The sequence below is a fragment of the Terrapene carolina genome, unplaced genomic scaffold, assembly GCF_002925995.2.
Source record: "Terrapene carolina triunguis isolate 2854851 unplaced genomic scaffold, T_m_triunguis-2.0 Scaffold227, whole genome shotgun sequence".
NCBI classification, from domain to species: Eukaryota; Metazoa; Chordata; order Testudines; family Emydidae; genus Terrapene; species Terrapene triunguis.
Window position 1 is genome coordinate 5,048,665 of NW_020664578.1, and position 20,083 is coordinate 5,068,747.

The window sequence follows — 20,083 nt, forward strand, 5'->3', positions numbered from 1 at the left end:
GCCCCTCCCCTCTGATTGCAATGTAACAAATTCATGACTACTCAGGAGCGTCACAGCTATTGCTGTGCTGCACAGCATGGCTCAACAGCAAGGACAGAACTCAAATCTTCCTTCTCCAAAAGCCCCTTGACTTAATGGAGAGTCTCCATTAGCTGTTAGCAGTAGAGGACCTATGACACACAGTTGCGTAGTTCTGATTCCATCCAGTAGAGGGCAGTGGTGCACAAAAGAGAGCGTGCTTCTGAGAAAGTTTTTCAAACATCTTGTGCTGGCTGCATCCCAATACTGCTGCATTAGATCCAAGGCCTGGTCTCTACATCCCCACAACCTTCAACGGATTGCTTTCTTAATTGCTCAACAGCTGTTTTCCTGGCTTCTCCCAGGCGGCAGTTGCTTTGGATCCATGGAGCGACCAGCAGTGGGCGCCCATCTGCAAGACAGCCCTTCACCTCCCAAGAGACTTGCTTCCTATTTGCATTGCCGGGTAAATACTATTTCCCCTTTCCACTGGACCGTGGGAGTTGGTAGAACTGAGTGCTCTGGCGCTACAATCTGGGATGTAGGCTAGCAAAACCTAGGCACCTTCTGATATGGCAGATGCTTCTCTTTTTTTAATTGTAAAAGGATGTTTTTAACTTGGTAACAAAATGTGCTTGTCTATTTCCCGACCCCCGCTTGGCTCTGCTGAAAGTGGGAGTTCCACACTTGATCCCCCTCTAACCACTCCCCTCCTAGAGCAGGGGTTGGAACCCAGGAGTCCCCACTCCCAAACATGAGCTTTATCCTTGTGTACAGAGCTCCACTATGTCAGGGGAAGTCATCAACCACGGTCTTCGCCCCAGAGCTTTAGACTGTGAGATACGCTGGGCCTCAGCCACGGAGCACTTTGAAGATAAGGCCCGAGACCGTGAACTGGATTCGCTATTCTGTGGGAAGCCAGCATAGAGAGTGGTGCTGTGGTGCTGAGGAGACCCACTGTCATGTTTGGAACTAGCTGGAGCTCCTTGAGCGCAGAAGGCTTCATCCCCAGGTCTATTGCATTGTTGTGGTCCAGCCGAAAGGTGATGTAGGCCTCAATAACTTGGGATGGAGTCTCCTCACGGACCACAGATGGTAGGAAGGGCCTGGAAAGTGCTACGTGAGAGCTCAGCAAGGAATCCAAGGAATTCCTAGAGTGAGTTGACCCATTGGGCATGAACCTTCAACCAAAGGAGACTGTGCCATGGTGCGAACCTTTCAAAATACTTCCACCAGCATCACCTCTGTCTTACTCGCATTCAGCTTCAGCCAGATGTTCTTTGTGGTAGCATGCGGAGAAGGCTAGGTAGGGCTATGCGTCATCTGCATATTGCTGGCACAGGGGTCCATGTCGTCCATCCTGGGGGACTAAGCACCACAGGAAGTGCCGCCCACAAACACCTGATTGGCAGCACACCCCCTGGGACCTCTGATTGGTCCAGGCCCACTATTTAAGCATGGAAGAAGCTGTAGGAAGCTGTTGCTGCAACAAACCCTGCTCTGACCCCTGGCTTGACTCCTGATTCCAGACTCTTGGTCTCTGACTCTGGCTTTGACCCCGGCTCCAGCTCCTGTACCAACCACTATGCCTTATTCCTGCTCTGACTCCTGGACCTACCTGCTAGGTCAGACTGCCCATGTCCTGGTTGTGACAACTGTTTCCTTTTGCCCCACAGAAGTGGGTGCCCTTCCCTACTGAGGGAGAAATTCCTCTTGTGTGCAAAAAGATCACGTTGGTACAGCCCGTTGGCATCTGTGGGGATGGAAGATGCTGCCTCATTGGGAGATGGCGCTGCATCAGTTGAAGATGCTGTCAGCAATGAATAAAGCCCTCGGGTCTTTCAAGGAAAACTCCCAGAACTGTGAGTAGAAAGAACCAACCCGGGAGTGAGTTTTGCTGCTGTTTTAGACGGTTTTGCTCATTCCACCGATGCCACCTAAAGGGAGTTTTTCTTTAAAGTGAAAACTATTTTTTTTTCTCTCCCAAGGTCTGTCTGACGAGGTTCTAATTAAAAGAAAGAAAGATGTAAAACAAGAATGCCCAAAATAGCTCCCTGGAAAGGTCAGGTGCTCAGCTAGTCAATACTTTTACCAAGATTACACGCCGGCTGAGATCTTGTGTGACGACGACCTTCAGCCGGCCGGAGATAATAGCAGAGGGGACGTATGAACAGCTGGGGAGCAATTCCCTCCCCCCCCCCCTTTTTCAAAAAGAAACTGCTGGAGAAGTGAGGGACAATGGCGCACCCGCAGCCCAGCTCTGGGTCATGGTTGTAGTCGATGGAAATCTGCAGGGGCTCTGCTAAGGTCAATGAGAGAATCAGTCTGGTGTTGTGGCTGGACGGAGGCTGGCTGGCTGGGGTTCCTTTTAAACAACTGCAGGAGCCCATGTGCCCCCTCCCAAAACCCTAAGATGCACCCCTGTTGCTCTGACCCCCAATAGAGCTCTGCAGGAACGTAGAACAGATCTGCCCCAGCCATGCCCCCACCCGCCCATCCCAGCACGCCCCCTGGGGCAGAGGCTCCGGTGGTGGCACTGCAGCTGGTGGAGATGGCTCTGCGCTGGGGTAGGGCCCCCATGTGCCAGGGGCCCCCCGATGGCCCCTTTGTGCCACCTTAGCTGGCATAAAGCAGCTCTCGGGCAATGCTGAGGACAGTTTACCCCTGGAGTGACTCAGATCTGAGCCTGCCAGGAAGAGCAAGAAGCCGCTGTAAAATCGGGAGTAACGGACTTTAGTGGGGTTGCTCCCCCCTTTGGCGGGAGCAGCTGCAGAATCTGGCCCAGTGCCACTTTCCCAAACCTGATCCTTCCAGAGGCACGTGCACCGGTGGTGGGCAAATCTCATGAGTACCCCCGGTGCGCTCGGGGGGAGATCTCTGCCCCCTGCTCAAACCAGCAGGAGGCTGGGTAAAAATATGATCATTATCTCCTGACGAGCGGTTCCCGCGCAGCGGGGCTGGCGGGGGACGAGGGTGAGTCTAACGCAATTGCACCTGGTCTGTGAAAGAGAGGATCAGCCGACGGTTTACTCCAACGCAGAACGCTGACAACTTTAACACTCACTTGCAGTCGTCTGGCTGCGCTGCAGGGCTAGCTCGAGGGTTCCTCGTGGGTCCCCCGGGTGTAACAGCCTCTCAGCAACATCCCACGTTGTTTTCCTTACAGAGTGGTGTGATCCTGCTAAGTCTTGGCCTCTCCCCGCGGGCCGCAAACTGCCGGGCCTGGGCTGCCGAAGCGGGGGTGAGTGCAGGCAAGCCCAGGGCTGGATCCCCTGGCCGGCCGGGCAGGGAGCGGGTGACGCTGCCCAGAGCTGCCAACCTGGCAGAGAGGCACAAGCAGCAGGGCGAGCCAGCAGGCCAGCCCCTGGGTCCTCCATTCCCACGGATACAGGCAGTGGCCGCACACCCGCTCTCCTCCTACTAGGTGATCAGGGGGTGTATGGCCGGGGGAGCTCAGAAACTCCTCCCTGTGCAGCCCGGCCGGGCTCTGGAGCTGGTCTCTGAGCCCCGTGCCCCACGCTGCTGTTCTCAAACTCAAAGAAAGGGCACCAAAGTACACGTCCACCCAGGGCGTGATTTTCCCTGTCAGGAGTCCTAACCCCCTCATCTTCCCTACTCCATGACACTTCTTCTTCCAGAGCTGGGAATGGAACCCCAAACTCCTGACCCCCGGCTTTCCCCCAGACATGCTAACCACTAGATCATACTCCCCTCCCATAGCAGAGAATAGAACCCAGGAGTCCTGACCCCCAGCTTCCTCCCCACCACCATCACCATCTGCTGTAACCACTAGATCACACTCCCCTCCCATAGCAGGGACTAGAACCCAGTAGTTCTGACTCCTAGACTCCCTGCTCTAACCACTGGACCCCACTCCCCTCCCATAGCTGGGAATAGAACCCAGGAGTACTGACCCCCCACCACCACCTGCTGTAACCACTAGATAACGCTCCCCTCCCAGAGCAGGGACTAGAACCCAGGTGTCTTTGCTCTAACCACTGAGAGATACTGCCTCTCTGGGCTCAAGAGAACACAGGGAGATGGTCCCTTACTAAGCACTTAAAGCGCTGAAGTGCAGAGGCCCAGTATCCCAGAGCCTGGCTCAGCCAGGTGCTTTCTACCCCTCACACAATAGCATTGGGGGCCGGGGGGAAGGGGTATTCAGCTGGTGATTGGAGGCAGGTGGTTCTCAGCTGCGCTCTAGCGAGGTTTTGGCTGGTGCCGGCAGGGAGATGGGAGCAGGGTTTGGGGCAGATGTCACCCTGCGGCATTGCTACCGATCAGCTGCCTTTCAATCCAGAAGGGGAGGGGGCCCGATTTCAGCCTGGGTCCCTGTCCAGTGGGGCAGCGCTGGTGTCCGGGGGGAGAGACGCGAGCCCACAGGTCTGTGCTCCAGATGCGGTGGCAGAGGGAAGGATCTCGGCGCATTGAGGTTTAAGGTTTAAATCTCAACCGTTATAAATGCTGTAAAAGCCACACGGTTACTGGGATTGCTTTGAAATTTGGACTGCCTCGTGGGGATGTGGGGTAGGGTTAGCAAGCCAAATTTGGGGTCATTTCATCAAGGCATCCCTGAGTTACAGCCCCCCCCAAAAAACAGTTTCCTTAAGGTTCATCCTATCTAGCGCTTTTTAGCCATCGAGCTCAAATCATTTTACAAAGCAGATGGGGAAACTGAGGCACAGGGCAGGGACTTGCCCAAGGTCTCCTGAGTCCCAGTGCAGTGCTCTAGCCACTAGGCCACCAGCCCTGCCAACGAATCCCCGCCCAGGCCTGTCTGAGACCGAGAGCCAAAGCTGTGGGGAGAGGAGGCTCTCTGCCTTCCCGGGGGGAGTATGGAGAGGGAGGCTGTGGCCCCAGTGTGATCACAAAGCAGGGCAGGGTGACGTGGGCTGGGCTTGCAGGAGCTCTCCGCCCGCTGGGCGCCGAGCGCTCTTGAAAATCTGGCCCTACGAGCCTGTGCCTCCCACCACTCAGCAACGTAATGCCCCTGGTTTCCTTGGGGCCGCTCCTGCTTTCCCCTGCAGTCTGGGACGTGGGCGGCTTAGGGGCAACACCCAGCTCTGCCACAGCCTTCCTGCGTGACCTTGGGCGGGTCACTTCATCCGCCCTCTGCCTCGGTCGGGGGATCGTCCTGCCCGGGTGGGACGGGGGCAAACCCCAGCAGGGTGTAGGAGGTGCTGGGGGGTCAGGGCCATGCCCGTACCTAGCTAGATTGATCTGGGTGCATATTGCTCTGCCATGGGCCGTGCCCTCCCCAGATCCATGCCCCGCCCCAGAGGGAGCCAAACTTCATGGGAGTGCCACAGACGCAGCCACTGGCTGCCCCTGGGGAGCGGGGAAGGGAAGAGCCTCTCCCCTGCAGGTCGCAGTCCCTAGTGAGGCTCAGTGGCCTAGAGGCAATGAGGTGCGTGGCTCTCAGCTCCTCCCAGACAACTGCCTTTTTGCCAGGCTCAGCTGAAGATCCTTGGGCCCCAGAAACTGGAGCCCTCTGGCCTCCAACTGGGGGGAACTGACGCCACTTGCGGGTAAGAGAAGGGGGGGGAGTCTCCCTCCTGCTCTGACTGGTTTTGCCCCCCACCCCCCCCGCCTGGCCTGCTCTGGCGAGAGGGCCCCCTGCTGACACGGCACCTGTTTTTGCCCCAGCCCAGACCTGAGCCCCATCTCTAGGGCTGTCAGTCAGGGAGCCCCCAGCACTCGAAAAGACCCCAGGGTGCAGCCTGGTGTGCTGTGGGGGCCAAGGGCTGGTCCTGAGCTCTCTGCTGCCGGCCTGGAGGAGATGCCGACCCGCTCTGTGTTTTTGGCTCTTGGGATGCAGTTTTTGCTGCCCGGTGCGGGAGCATCCTGGCAGGGGAGGAGGAGCGGACAACTTCCCCATTCTCTTGGTTTCTTTATACTTCAGCTTAATTAGAACAATTAAAGCAGAGTCTAAGCAGAGCTCCTCTGGGACCTGCTGGCGCTGCGTCAGGGTATCCGACTGGGGGAGGCGCTCGTCGAGTACCTGAGTGTCTGGTGAACTGCTCTGGATCCGGAGCGACGCAACCGGTGCACGGGCTTGGACGGGCTTTTCTCATCCTCTTCGCATTTCCATATTCCTTCCCTGCTCCTCTTCCCGTCCTCTGCTCCCCCTGGGCACCTTCCTCCCCCACTATGCCAGGATCTTCCATTCGCTGGGTGCCCGCGTCCCACCGGCATGCTGGTCCTAGCAGCAGGGAGGCCCTGGACTGAATGGAGCGCAGAGACGGAGCCAGCCCCAGCAGGGGGCGCTCTCAGGCACTGTGGGGCCTCTGGGAAACTGAAGCCCAGGAGCGTTTTGCTGTCTTTGCTGGGAGCGGGGTCCGGCCTTGGCGATCCGAGGATGCCAGCTCTTGCTCTGACTCTAGCAAGAGCCCCATGGGTCCGGCCCTCGAGGGGGCATCCAGAGGGCCGGGGAGGAGGCTGTGGAAGGGAGCAGAGAGCTGCGGAGGGCAAGGGACAGATGGAAATCCCAGCATCATGCCCTGCTGGGCAGTAGCCCCAAGGCCAGGGGGTCTGCTAGCAACTAAGGGTGATGCTCCTCACAAGGCCCGTGGGGCTCTGTGATCTCATGGGCCGAGCCCTGTGCTCCGGCCATGTGGCTGGGCTGCCTGGGACTCGATCTGCCGGCCCAGGGAGGACAAAGAGCTCTGGGGTTCTTCGTACGGGACGCTTGCCCCCCTCTCGCCTGGTGGCATTTCACCCCCCTGCTCCGGCTCTCGAGTGGGGGCGGGGGGAGGAAGAGTGGGGCACAGATCACTGTGCAGGGAAGATGCCGTGCTGTCGGCACGGACTGCAGGGGGCTCCCGGCTGCACCCGCCCTCACTGGGGATCAGCAGCCGGGAGCGTGGAGCAGCAGCTGCTGAGGGCACCTGAGGTCAGGGAACGGGGACAGAGGATCCTACAGACTTGCTCGGGAGCTGCTCTCCTGGGCTTAGTGAGACAATCCCTGGACTGGCATTGCTTCACCAGAGAGGCAGTGTGGTCCAGTAGCTAAGGGCTGGGCCTGGGAATCAGGGCAAGTCACTTCCCCTCCCCGTGCCTCAGTTTCCCCCCCCCTTTTCTGATTAGACCCATCTTCTATAACCCCGAGACCACTCTCCCTCCCACAGCAAGAAATAGAACCCAGGAGTCCTGGCTCCCCCTCCCCCACTCTAACCATTAAACCTTATTCCCTCCTACCCATCAGCTCTGTGATGAGTGACTGGGTTGCTGGTGATGTCACATTCCTGCCGCTGCTCCACGCTGGCTTGAAACGTAACCGCCCGTTTAAAAAGAAGTAAATGCGGCCCATGAAAACCAGGTCTTTTCTCCTCTGAAGCGTACAGGACCCAGGCGAGGCGGAGGTAGGAATTCTTTGCATAAAGCCGCTAGTAACTCTCCCTTTTTCTGCATGTCTAATGCCCTGGCCACTGCGGGATCGAGCCCAACAGCTCATGCTGTGAGCTAGCTCCTATCCTGCGCGACTGGGCGCCAGCCCCCACTCGGGCTTTGCTCTCACGGTCACCCTGCTGGGTCCCTCCTGGCCTGCACGTGACTCATTCCTGCATATAGTGGGTGGGCCTCTTGGCCAGCAGCAGGGACTGGACGCTGGCACGCCAGCGCGGAGTGCATGACCCTCGCCAGCCAGAGCCCCCATAGCCAAGAGCTGTTGCAAGCTCCCGGTCTCTGTGGATCAAGCCCAGAGCAGGCAGCGCAACAGACACCAAAAAGCCCCGATCCCTGCGCATATCTTGAGCCTGCCAAACCAGCTCACAAACACCGATTCCCTCCAGCAGGAGGCGGCGTTGTACCCGCTCGCCACGCATGGAGACTGCATCGGCAGGCGGTGGCACCAAACAGGCAAAGGGACCGCTCCGCGTCTGCGGGTTTCACGGCTTTGCCCCGGACCCTTCTGCTGTCTGCCCGGGCAGAGACGCTTCCCTCAACCGCCTCCCGCGGTTGTGCCCACTGAGCAGTCTCAGAGGGTGGGGAGAAGTGAGTTAGTGACCCGGGAGCAGTCGCTGGGGCAGGGAGAAGCCCCATGGTTATTAGGAACATAGGCCTGGGTCATCGGGTCCTGTCCCTGCTACTGCCGGCAACCCCATCGTAGGCTCCTATCCACAAACTGATGGAGCTCCATCTTCAAACTAGGCCGTGTGCCCCCCACTGCTGCTGGGAGGTTGGTCTGGACCCTGCCGCCTCACAAGGTTAGAAACCTGCTTTTAATTTCCAGCCTCAGTTGGCTGTTGGCCGGTTTATCCCCATTTGTTCTTGGGCCGACACTGTCCTTTAGCTTCAACGGCTCCTCTCCTGCCCTGTGGATTCCCTGCTTATGTGCGTTTAGCCAGCCATCAGCTCCCCACTCAGCCAAGCTCGCGCGAGAGCGGCCCTTCGTTCTCTGATCATCCCCGCAGCCCTTCCCTGCACCTGCCCCGGAAAGGACCCGGGCGCCCAGAGCTGGAGCCAGGATTCCAGACGAGGTCTCGTCAGCGCCTCGGCCAGTGGCATGACTGCATCCCTAATAGGGTGGACAAACCCACCCCGTATCCAGGCTGGCGAGCGGGGCTGCATTGGCAGACTGTGCTCAGCCCAGGCACAGTTGCCATCCGCAAGTGCTTGTGGGGCCCGGGTCCTAGGCCCCTGCTGGGGTGGGGTCAGAGCCCAAGTCCCGCTGCGAGTCGGGTCCGAGCCCTGTCATTTTGCAGTGTGGACGCAGCTGGAGCCGCAGACCTGAATCAGAAGGTCTGTGAAACACCAAGGCCTCAACCCCCAGGTCCCACAGACCCGGGCCTAGCGTGCAGAGTAAACAGTTGACTCCTAAGACAATTAGGGCACATCTACACCACAGAAAAGTCCCACGGCTGCGAGTCTCAGAGCCCAGGTCAATTGATTCGGGGCTAATAATAGCCATGCAGACGCTCAAGCTGGAGCCTGGGCTTTGAGACTCTCCCCCTTGCCAGGTCTCGGAGCCCAGGCTCCAGCCCGAGGCCAAACAGCTACGTCACTATTTTCAGGCCCTGCGAGCCCGAGTGAGTTGACCTGGGCTGAGACTCGCTGCTGTGGGGGTGTTGTATCCTGAGTAGCTTCTGAAAATGTAATCACTCTGTGCCTCAGTTTCCCCATCTGTTGTGGGGCTCATAGTGCTGCCCTGCCGCACAAGAGTGTACGAGGCTAACGCCATTCGAGGTTGTGAAGTGCTCTGGTATTAGTGAAGGGCGCCAGGTGAGAACCAAAGAGAGGTACTGATTTCAGTCAGCTGTTTTTTAGATCCAGATCTTTAAGCAAGCAGCTGGGTAGGTTTTAATTAGCAAAGAAATAACGAGGGAGGGAGGGAGAGAAGAGACTCCGGCACGGAGCAAACGGCAGAGAAAAGAATTTCTTCACCTAGTCATTTGGATTCGAGACTCCAGCTCAGTTGAGCCACCGCGGCGTCCCGAGGCGCTCTGAGCACTCGCGCTTCAGGCTTTATTATTATTATTTACTGTCTGTGTTGCAGTAGCATTGTTGAGCCCCGGTCACAGAGCAGCGTCCTGTTGTGCCAGGCACTGTAGCCCGGATAAATTTTAAGCTGACGTGCAGAAGAGGAATGTACCCAAATGACACTGTAGGAGGCCGGTTTGCATTTTCCAGTGGCAGCGTTCTATACATGGTTTACACAGGGAATGGCTCACCCAGCACTAAAATGCAGCTACCTCTGGGGTGGGTGGAAGGGTTGCAGTTTACCCTGCCACAAACCACGTGTGGTAATGCGGGGTGCAGGGGAGATATGGGTGCTCATTCCCCACCATAGAGAAGACGGAATCCAGCATAACTCCCCAGCGCCTTCCCAGCCAGGGCACCGAACTGCACTGGGGATATGGAGAGGGAAGACAGAGCCACCCACAAGAAAAGGGCAGCTATCTATCCATCCATCCATCCATCCCCCTATGCACCCCTCTGTCTAACCCCGTTCACACCCCTGTATCCATCCATTCCCATGCACGCCCCTCTAGCCATCCATTCCCATGTACACCCCTCTGTCTAGCCCCATTCACACCCCTTGCTCCATCTATCTGGTTTTTATGTAGCTCCTCTCATGGTCATGTCTGAGCCGCTGTTCCCCTTTCTGTGATGACCCCAGCAGTGTAGGATCTGCCCTTACCCTTCTCCCCCAGCCCAGTAGTCCCTTCTGTCTTCAGCCATTCACAGCCTTTGCCTGCTATCCCACTACTGCCGAGCATAGAGCGACTTCCGTCTAAGGGATGTCTACTGCGTGGGATCAGAACTGGTCACCCATGAGTCATAGGCCCTCTACTCCCAATAGCTAACAGAGATTCCCCTTTACCCTCCAAGTGGGGCTGGGTAGGCGGGCCCTCTCCTTGCTACCCCCACATGCAGCTGCATTGATTATAATATTCTCATGCCAGGGTCAATCTGTCAGCTGCCCACGTGCCCCCAACTTCACCACACGCCAGCTGGTTTCTGTGCCCCGTGGTCCTTCTCCGTCCCTTGGTGAAGGGGTGGGTGGGATGCTGGCCAGCTGCCTTGGCAGAGCAGGGCGCTTTGGGCTCCCTTCCCCCATCCCCCTGCCGGGAGCAGGCCCGGAGCTGGGATAAAAGGAGAGCCCCCCCACTGAGCCGCCCGTCCTCTCCGTCCCCGGCTGAAGCAGACAGATGGTGACCCCAAGGGACTCCGGAGCCCTCCAAGGTGTGGAATGAATGCCCAGGAGTTTGCAATTTAAAATCCTCACCAATTAAGGCGGCAGCTAGAGAGCTTTGGGCGGGGGTGCCGCTCCCCCTTTGTTCAAGAGTGTCTCCCCATGGGGATAATGTGCCCCCCCAGAACCAGAGGGGCTCTAAGCACAGTCTGTAATGTTTGCCAGGGCTGTTCGCGGGGTCCCAAATCTGGGGAGAAAGGATGAAACAGACGACGTCCTTTGTCTTCTGAGTTCTTCACCCCTTTTGTATCCCTCCCTTCTCCTGTTTTCTCCTTTCTCTCTCTCTCTCTCGTTCTTCAAGTGGGGCAGGAAATGCTTCCCCCACTCCCTGGAAAATTTCAACAGCAATGAAAATCCTTCCTTTTCTGTCTACATTTGGGGGGAGGGGTATTTTGTTGGGGGCAGGGAAAAACCTCCACTATTGTTCCCCAGTTTTCAGCACCTGACATTTTCCAGTCGCTTCCGTTTCAAAATATTCGGCGTGTTTGACGAAAGCCGGAAAATTTTCGCTGAGCAAAAGCTTTTGGGGGAAATTTTTCTTTTTGTCATAAAAGCCACTTTCCACCCCCCCAAAAATGGTTTTTGATGGAAAATGTTTGCCCAGCTCCACTGCTTATATAACCTTTCTCTAGTTCCTTCTATCTTTCCCTGTGCTTTTTTCTTTCTCTGTTTATCATCACTGTTTTTTCTTTCTTTCTTCTTCCCTCCCTCCCTGAGCACTGGGTAACCAGCCCACTTGCTCTCTCTCTCCATCACCCCTGGAACGCAGGGAGAGACACCCCACCCCCGGCCACCACGGCTTTGCTGAGCTGTTTGCCAGCTCCCCTAATATCGCACGAGGCCTGGCACAACTGCCAGCTCGGCCCAATCCCAGGGGGCCTCAGGTAACAGTGCACTGCACTGAACCCGGCCTGGTGTAGGTGTAGGAGTTCTCGTGTCAGGCTAATGGCATTGGAGTCAGGGGCCAAATCCGTCTGGACATAAGGGATGGGAGGCAGGACACCTGGGTTCTGTCCCCAGCTGTGGGAAGGGAGTGAGGTCTAGGGGTAGAGTGGGGTGGGGGATGGGAGGCAGGACACCTGGGTTCTACCCCCAGCTCTGGGAGGGGAGTGAGGTCTAGGGGTAGAGTGGGGTGGGGGATGGGAGGCAGGACACCTGGGTTCTACCCCCAGCTGTGGGAGGGGAGTGCGGTCTAGGGGTAGAGTGGGGTGGGGGATGGGAGGCAGGACACCTGGGTTCTACCCCCAGCTGTGGGAGGGGAGTGAGGTCTAGGGGTAGAGTGGGGTGGGGGATGGGAGGCAGGACACCTGGGTTCTACCCCCAGCTGTGGGAGGACCCTTTCTCTGAGGAGCTCAGGTGCATCCTGCTCTCTGGACAGCAGTGGGAGCTGCAGCCCCTGGCTGGTAACTCCTGTGGCCCTCGTCCCAGCTGAGCACTGCCCCGCCACTGACCCCACTCCCGTTCTAAGCCACTCCTGGCTACAGCCGCTGTTTCCTCTTTTAGGCCGTCAGGCACTTTCTGACCCACTTTTCTCAGCCCTTCTCTCGGGGAGCAAATGCCAGCTCTGCACAAGCTGCTCTGTGCCGCCAGCAGGCCCGGCTCCGTGTGAGCTTGTCAGCTCCATCACCAATGGGGCGCAGGCCTCTCGCTGGTGCCAGGGACCCCCGAGTGGGAAGAATCATGGCTGGTGGCTCGAGGGCCACAAACGGGCAGCATTGAGCACTGGGGTGTCACCTAGTGGCTAGAGCTGGGGACGGGGAGTCAGGACTCCTGGGTTCTGTTCCCAGTTCTTTGAGGGATTATATTCTGGCGGCTAGAGCCGCAGGGCTGAGATTCAGTACTCCTCGGTGGCTTTCCCAGCTCTAGGACGGAAGTGTGGCTTAGTGGTGAGACCACTGGACTGGGAGCCAGGACTCCTGCAGTCCATTACTGACTTACTTTGGAGCCAAGTCCCTGCCCCACTCTTTGCCTCGGTTTCCCTCCTTTGAAAAATGGAGCTAATCCTTCCCTGCCTCTCAGAGGAGCTGGGGAAGTGGAATGAATGATTGCAAAGTGCTTTGAGTGCCCAGTCCGGGCGAGTAGAGTGATATATCATACCCCCGCCCCCCAGCCTGAAATGCACAGATCTGCTCTGAGACAGGACAGTCATGGGGGCACTGCAGACACTTGCTCGGATGCTGCCACTGGGTCCAAAGATCCTCACACGCTGCATCAGCCGGACAACACGCTGGAAGGGCAGCAACGCGCCGGATCCAACAGCCAGCCTTAAGTTAGTGCTCAGAGTGAAACGCACACTGGGCACAGGGCGGTGCCCGGGCGTTGGGGGGCATGACAGCGTGACACACCGGGGGTGGCTACAGCTGGAGATCTCCTGTCCTCTGTGGACCAGCCCAGAAGGGGACGTGTGTTCCCTAGTGGGCTCTGCAGAGTGGGGATTTCACCCAACATTTCACCCCACCTGGGTATCCTGCCCCCCATGTGCCCTCGGCATGGTACTGTACATTTCCTCCACCAGGGGGAGCATGGCTGCTGCGCATGGCGTGGCGGGGAGCGGAACATTGCCTGGCCCCCAACCTGCGGATCAAGAGGACTTGACTCGCCCCTGCTCTCAGTCCAGCGCCTTTCCCCAGGGCTAATTCAGTTCAAAGGTAATGAAAGAATATCGGGCCAGTAACTCCCCCATCTCCTGCTTTACTCTCAGCTGCTTCCAGGGGAATCTTAAACCTGGTGCATTAGAGCTGCCGCTGTTATTTACCGTGTGTATTGTGTTAGCCTCAGCCAGCTGGGGGCCTTATTTCTTCTGTGTATTATGGTAGTATCTGCAGGCACTGACCAAGATCAGGGCCCCACTGTGCTGGGTGCTGCCCAGACACAGAGTAACAGAGATCAGGGCCCTGTTGTGCCAGGTGCTGCATAGACACAGAGTGACCGAGATCAGGGCCTGTCATGCCGGGTGCTGCCCAGACGCAGAGTAAGAGACTGTCCCTGCCCCCGAGAGCTCACAGTCTTAGACGTCTGTCTTCACTGCAAAGTTCACACAGGTGCTGTCCCTAACCCCGTCCCGTCCATGCACAAAACCCTCTCACCCAGGCCTGGTGGCACTTTAAAACCAAGGCCTTGGCCACAGGCCCATCGTGTACAAAAGCATAGCGAGACCCAGCCCCCCGCCCCAAAGAGTGTCCAATCTACCTGGGCAAGCCACAGCTCCCCGATGAAACTGACAAGTGGGCGGGGCCGAGGGCGGGGCTAACAAAGAATTGAGAGTTTTCCCACCGCCCCTCCCTTGCTGCAGCTCTCAGCCCATGGGGCTGTAATTCCAGCTGGCCCCCTCTCTAGCCCTTACCCACGTGCTCTGTGGGTCACACTACTATAGGGCAGTTCCTAGGAGGGCCAGTGTAGTAAAGTAGTCATTGATGGGTTACCTGGGTTACTCGGAGTATTATGGGCTGGAGCCATGCCCCACCCCTCCCTTGTGTCTGCCGCCCACCCCCTGGTAGCTGAATAAAGCAGCATGTGTCTTGTGCATGGAGCAGTCCCTTTACAAAACTGGGGCTGAGGAAAACCATAAGAACAGCAACTTTGGGGGAAATGGAGGCGTTTTAATGCAGACGGCGAGGAGCGGCAAGCAAGGTGTTGAAAGACAAGTGCACCTATGCCATTGGCACGGCTCAAAGGACTAACCGAGTATTGCTCATTTGCGAACGTCCTCGAGCAGCTGCTGCAGGTTATGCTGGTCTGCGAGAGAATTCTAGGATGGTTGCTGGCAGCCAGGAACTTATCCTGATGATAATGGGATGGAGGGGTAGGGTGTATTGGTAGGTGTGTGACGGTAGCACCCAGAGGCTCGGCTCAGCTCAGGGCCCCGTTGTGCCAGGCACTGCACAGACACACAACGAGAGCCAGTCCCTTCCCCCAGTGGGTTTCCCGTCTGAATAAAGCTTGCCGGCTTGCAAGGTTAAGGCGAGACGTTTGTGTTTCTTGCAGCGGAAGGGCGGGGAGATTTACTCCCTAGGGATTCGATTTGGCGTTCGTTTTTGGGAGACACAATTCTGCGTTCAGTTTCCATCCATCAAAGAGCGAGACACCCAAAGGCGCGCGGGGCAGAATAACACCCAGTGAATTTAATTTCCGAGGTAATGGGCGGAGAATCTCGTTTGTATTCTGGACAGAGCGCCAGGACAGGCAAATGGATTTCGCACGGTTTGGGGAAGGAAGTTCTGAGCACAGGACGTGGTGACATTTTACTGATAGTTTTGTTAATAATGCAGAGTGCGCTGAGGCGAGATGAACTTTGAGAAAATAAACGGGCTAAATCCTCTTAATGAAACTTCCCGCCCCCAGCCCTGTGCCCACTCAGTGTTGGAACAGGAAGGACTGGGGATCAGGACTCCTGGGTTCTCTTCTTGGTTGTGGGTGGGAGTGTGGCCTGCTGGTTAGAGAAGAGGCCTGGGACTCAGGATTCCTGGGTTCTGTTGCCAACTAGCTGTTGGGGGCTAGTGGTTAGAGCAGGGGACTGAGAGTCAGGACTCCTGGGTTCTGTTCCACCTCTGCCAGCTGAGCTGGGGCAAGTCACGGAGGCCAATGTTTCTGAAGGCTTGGGCTGGCATAAGCAGCTGTTTGGATGCCCTGCCGATTTCCAGAACCGGTTGCTATGTTGTATCCACGCTGTCTAAGCGCCCAGAGGGCAGAACGCGATCTGGGGGATGGGTGCGCGAACAGCGTCAGCCCTGGGAGCTCCAATGACACTAGGCCGAGGGGCCGCTGCTGAGGGAGTGCCCCATTAAAGAGACGGTCCCTGGAGTGAGCCCCTCTTCCACACCTCTGTGAGAGGGGGTGGGGAGCGTTGATAGGATTAGACTGAGGGGAGGTGGCACTCTCACACCCAGGGAGGGGTCAGTGAGCCTAGCAGGGCCACCCTTGGGATCAGCCACCTTCCCCTCGGGACGGGGGGTCCCCACCCCTGCAGGGGGAAGGGCCCCAAGGAGACACCCTACAGACACAGAGGGCACCCGGGTGTCAGAGATGCCAAGACGGGGCTGAATCATCAGTGTCAGGCAAGGGAGAGGTTCTGACACCACTGCCAGCTCCCCATGGCGTGGGGTCGCGTCTTCTAGTTAGCTGGGTTTCCCCGACACCCGCTCCCGTCCCCAACATGGCCACTCTCCACGGGCATCTGCAAAGGGCCCTAGAGTAGCTAGGCCTCATTAGCATATGCAACGTGATCATTTGCATAGGATACTATGCGCCTAGTGTATGTTTCCCTTCTGGCTGGAGCCCCCTGGAAATGTGCCGGGGCGCTTTGGAAAATCCCTGGTTGCTCAGGCATCTTGGGGTACCCAGCTCCCACCTGAAACACTAGATGTGTTCAGTTAGTGTCTGCCCTGAGCCTGGCCTTGCACCCCACTTGGTGCATTCATGACCCGGGGGGGTGATGTTCCTGGTCCCTCTCTGTGCCCCCGCCTGCAGAGGAACGTTACAGCCCTGCCTAGGCAGCCTTGAGTTTTCAGCTCTGGCTGTAACAGCTCTGGAGGGCTGTGGGTGGGTCATCACATGATACTAAACCTCATTCCCAGAGAGGGTGGTCCCTAGGGGCTCCCCACAAGCCTGGGGCTCAGGAACCACTTTTGAGTGGGGCTTGTGCTTGAGAACACGGGAGACGGCAGCGAGGGGACCCCCAAGCCTGGGTGAGGAGCAGGGGCTGGGGGTTACCAAAGCTAATGATGCCATGGGGCCTGGGAGGATGGCCCCGGGGCTAGGACACATAACGCCAGGACTTGCTGGGTGCCCTTGGATGAGTCTTTGTCCCTGTCTGGGCCTCAGTTCCCCATCTGGGTAACAGCCCCTGCTTTGCCTGGCTTGTCTGTTCAGACAGGGAGTTCTCTGGGGCAGGGACCGTCTGTGTGGGTGCAGAGCCTGGCACAGTGGGGCCTTGATCTCCATTGGTGCCCCAGCGTTGCACTAATACACCTACTGAAATAGGGGGCGGAGGAGAAATTGGGAGCCAACGTCCTGCACTGAGACTGTGCCGGGACCCCGGATCTCCATAACTCGGCGATCCAAACTCAGGGGTGTGACCTCCCTGGCTTCCAGCTGGCAGGGAATTCGACATCCCTTTCAGCATCCCAGGGTTTGCTGCAAACGCCAGGCCTTGGGAAGGGCCCTCGGAGTGGCTGGTTTTAATTTTGTGGGGCTGGAGAGCCGAGGCAGAGCCGGCTGGGCCAAATCCGTGGGGAAACCCCGATGGGTTTCGTTCAAGCCCAGGAGCCTGCAAAGTCCCAACAGGGTCAGCGTGGGATTGTCTAGTCTCCAGGGCTCTGTCCGGGCTGCCTGGAAATGACTCGAGCAACGTGGCTTCCACCACTTCCCCCGCTGGCTTTGCCAACCTCCAGAAATAGCAGCAGCAGATGCATCTTGGGAGATGTGGGGTTTCGGTGCAGGTAGCCAGCTGGTGCTAAAGTGACTTATCAGTGAGACAGAGCAGAGGCGAAACTCTGGGACGCTTTGTCCTGGCCTTGGGTGGCTGTTCAGTGTTACCGGGGTAGCTAATGTCAGTGGAGAACGAAGGAACCCACGTGGATATATTTGTCTGTGTGTGAGGGATGGAAAGGATTCCCCTTCTCTCTAGCCAGCTCCCGGCGCTTGCCGGCGCTGTCTGAAAAATGCTTTGGGATCTCAAGCCAATATTTTCAAGCTCGGTGCCAAAAGCCAGGCCGTGTGTAGACCCCCGGGTTCATGGCCTGATTTTCAGCCGCACATGGCTCCCCTGAAAGTTAACAGGAATAGCTGGACCGGGCCCCTTACTGAGGTGCCGGAGTGCGGCTCTGGGCAGGATGGCAGGGGGCTACCTTTAGGTGCCTGAAAATGTTGGCTGGGTTTATTAATATCGGGACAGGATCGTTATCCATGTGCGGCCTTGACTGGAGAAGGACAAAAGATGGTCCTATGGCTAATGCTCTGGGCTGGGACTCGGGGGATCTGGGTTCACTCCCTGGCTCTGTTATTGACTCCCTGTCATTTAAGTACATCAGAGCTGCCCTACGGGGTCAGCCCAATGGTCCATCTGGCCCAGTGTCCTGTCTCTGACTGTGGCCAGTACCAAAAAGAGTGAACAGAACAGGGGGCAGTAATGGAGTGAGCCACCCCGTCTTCCCCCTACTGGCTTCTGGCAGTTTCGGGTCACCCCAGAGGATGGGGTTACCTCCCTGACCATCTTGCCTCATGGCCATTAATGGACTGATCTTCCAGGAAGTTATCTAGTTCTTTTTTGAATGCAGTTATCCCTTTGGCCATCACAACCTCCCCTGGCAATGAGTTCCGCAGGTTAACTGTGCGTTGTGTGCAAAAGTACTTCCTCTTGTTTGCATTAAACCCGCTGCCTATTAACGTCATTGGGTGAGCCCTGGTTCTTGGATTGCAGGAAAGGGTAAATAGCACTTGATCTGTCGGTACCGCTGTTCCTCCGCTGTACAAGAAGGACAGTCACACCACTTGCCTGTTAAGACTGTGAGTTCTCTGGGGCAGGGACTGTCTCGCTCTGTGTCTGTGCAGCGCCTGGCCCAAGGGGGCCCTTGATCTCGGCCACTCTGTGTCTGCAAAGGGACCAGCATAACGGGCGCCTGATCGCTAGGCAATGCTGTAATACAAATAAAAGCAAACAATATCACACCTCATTATGCTTCCGTTTCCACACCTGGAAAATCCAGGTGCTGATACTTACCCTTGGGTCAGTAATTTATAGCGTGTTTTGAATCTGCAGAGGGGCGTTTACATGGACAGTAATCCCATTGTTATTTTATTCTGTGTTTTCTTTGGAATCCTTTGGCTTGGGCACATGCCTGCAATTTATTATTCCTTGACAAAAATATCTGGAGTCGCAGCTCTTTGGGGGCAGGAGCTGGCTTACAAGCCCTGGGTTTGTACAGCGCCTAGCACCATGGCTTGCTGGTCAGTGCCTGGGGCTCCTAGACGCTACCACAATGCATTATATAGCTAATTAGCTAGAGTGATTCATGTGAGTAATAAATACAATTCCCCACGGGATGTTTGCAGGGAAAAGTCCTTTTCAAAAAGCTCTCTCAAGGTCGTTATTAGGGCCAGATCCCCAGCTGGTGTAAATCAGCAAAGTCCATGGGCTCCAAGCAGACGAGCTGGCCCGTTGTTTTTTTTTTTATTGATGTGATTCAATGGAAACATGTTCAGGGAAAAGTGAAAAATATGTTCAGTGCATTAAGAAAATCATAAATCAAGTCTAGTCTCAACACACAAGACTCTGACTTGATCTGGGTCCTGTCTTAGCTAAGGGCCTGTTGTGCCTCCGTAGCGCCCTCGTGGTAGGGTGCGATGCTGCAAGGGGTCCTGCTGGCTGACTGCCTGTCACCTGGTTTTCCATGGCTTGGCCCTCTGGCCGAATCACATAAAGTTGAGTCCCCTTCTGTGGTAACAAAAAGTGCAACTGAAAGTCCAAATCAAATGCTCAAACTAATAGTTTTTCTGCCCTCTCGGGTGTCACTGAAGTCATCTGCTTCCTAGCCTTGGGGAGCATCTCGTATCTTTCTTCTTCCACAACAGGATTCCCCCACTGCCAGCTTCCCGTCAGGGCCCCCAAAGACCAGGGAGCTCCCATCTCAGGGCCCTAACATGCTCCCTGGGGGGTCTCCTTCTTATAGGAGACTCCCCCTGCCTTCTCTGTAGTTTCTTCCCTTAGACTGAGTCCTCCACAACTGGGGTCAGTCACTCTAACTCCATTGCACCTAGCCGGGACTACTCCTTGCCCCTCGGTGGCTAGATCCTGGGCAGGGCTGAGGGGTAACTGCCAGGCAGTGCCCTGCTTAAAGGGCCAGCCAGCCCAATCCTTTTGCAGTTAGGATTATTATTATTTATGTTACAATAACCCCTGGAGGCCAGCGCTGAGATCAGGGGCCGTGCGTGTACAGGGAGAGACATTCCCCCACCCCACCGAGTCTACAGTCTGACAAAGGAAGGACGATGATCTCCGCTTTACAGCTGTCAGATCAAGTGATTTGCCCAAGATCACCCAGGAAGTCTGTGGCAGGGGGAAGAATTGATCCCCAGTCTCCTGAATCCCAGTCCAACGTCTTATCCACTAGTCCATCCTTCCTCTGGCAGCCTAGCGCAGAATCAGGCAAACGGTACTGCCACAGGCCCTGTGTTATTGACAGCAGTGGGAGGTGGAGGAGGCCTGTAAGCAAAGCTTTCTCTTTATGTGTTTCTGTCCCCCCCACCCGCCAACACCTGCCTTATCCTTGGGTGGAAAGTTTAAGGGGATTAAAAATGACCTCACAACAGGCACGGGCGTGTGGGTGATCAGTCTGCAATTTGTACCTACTGCCTGTTCAGACACTGCGCACGCAC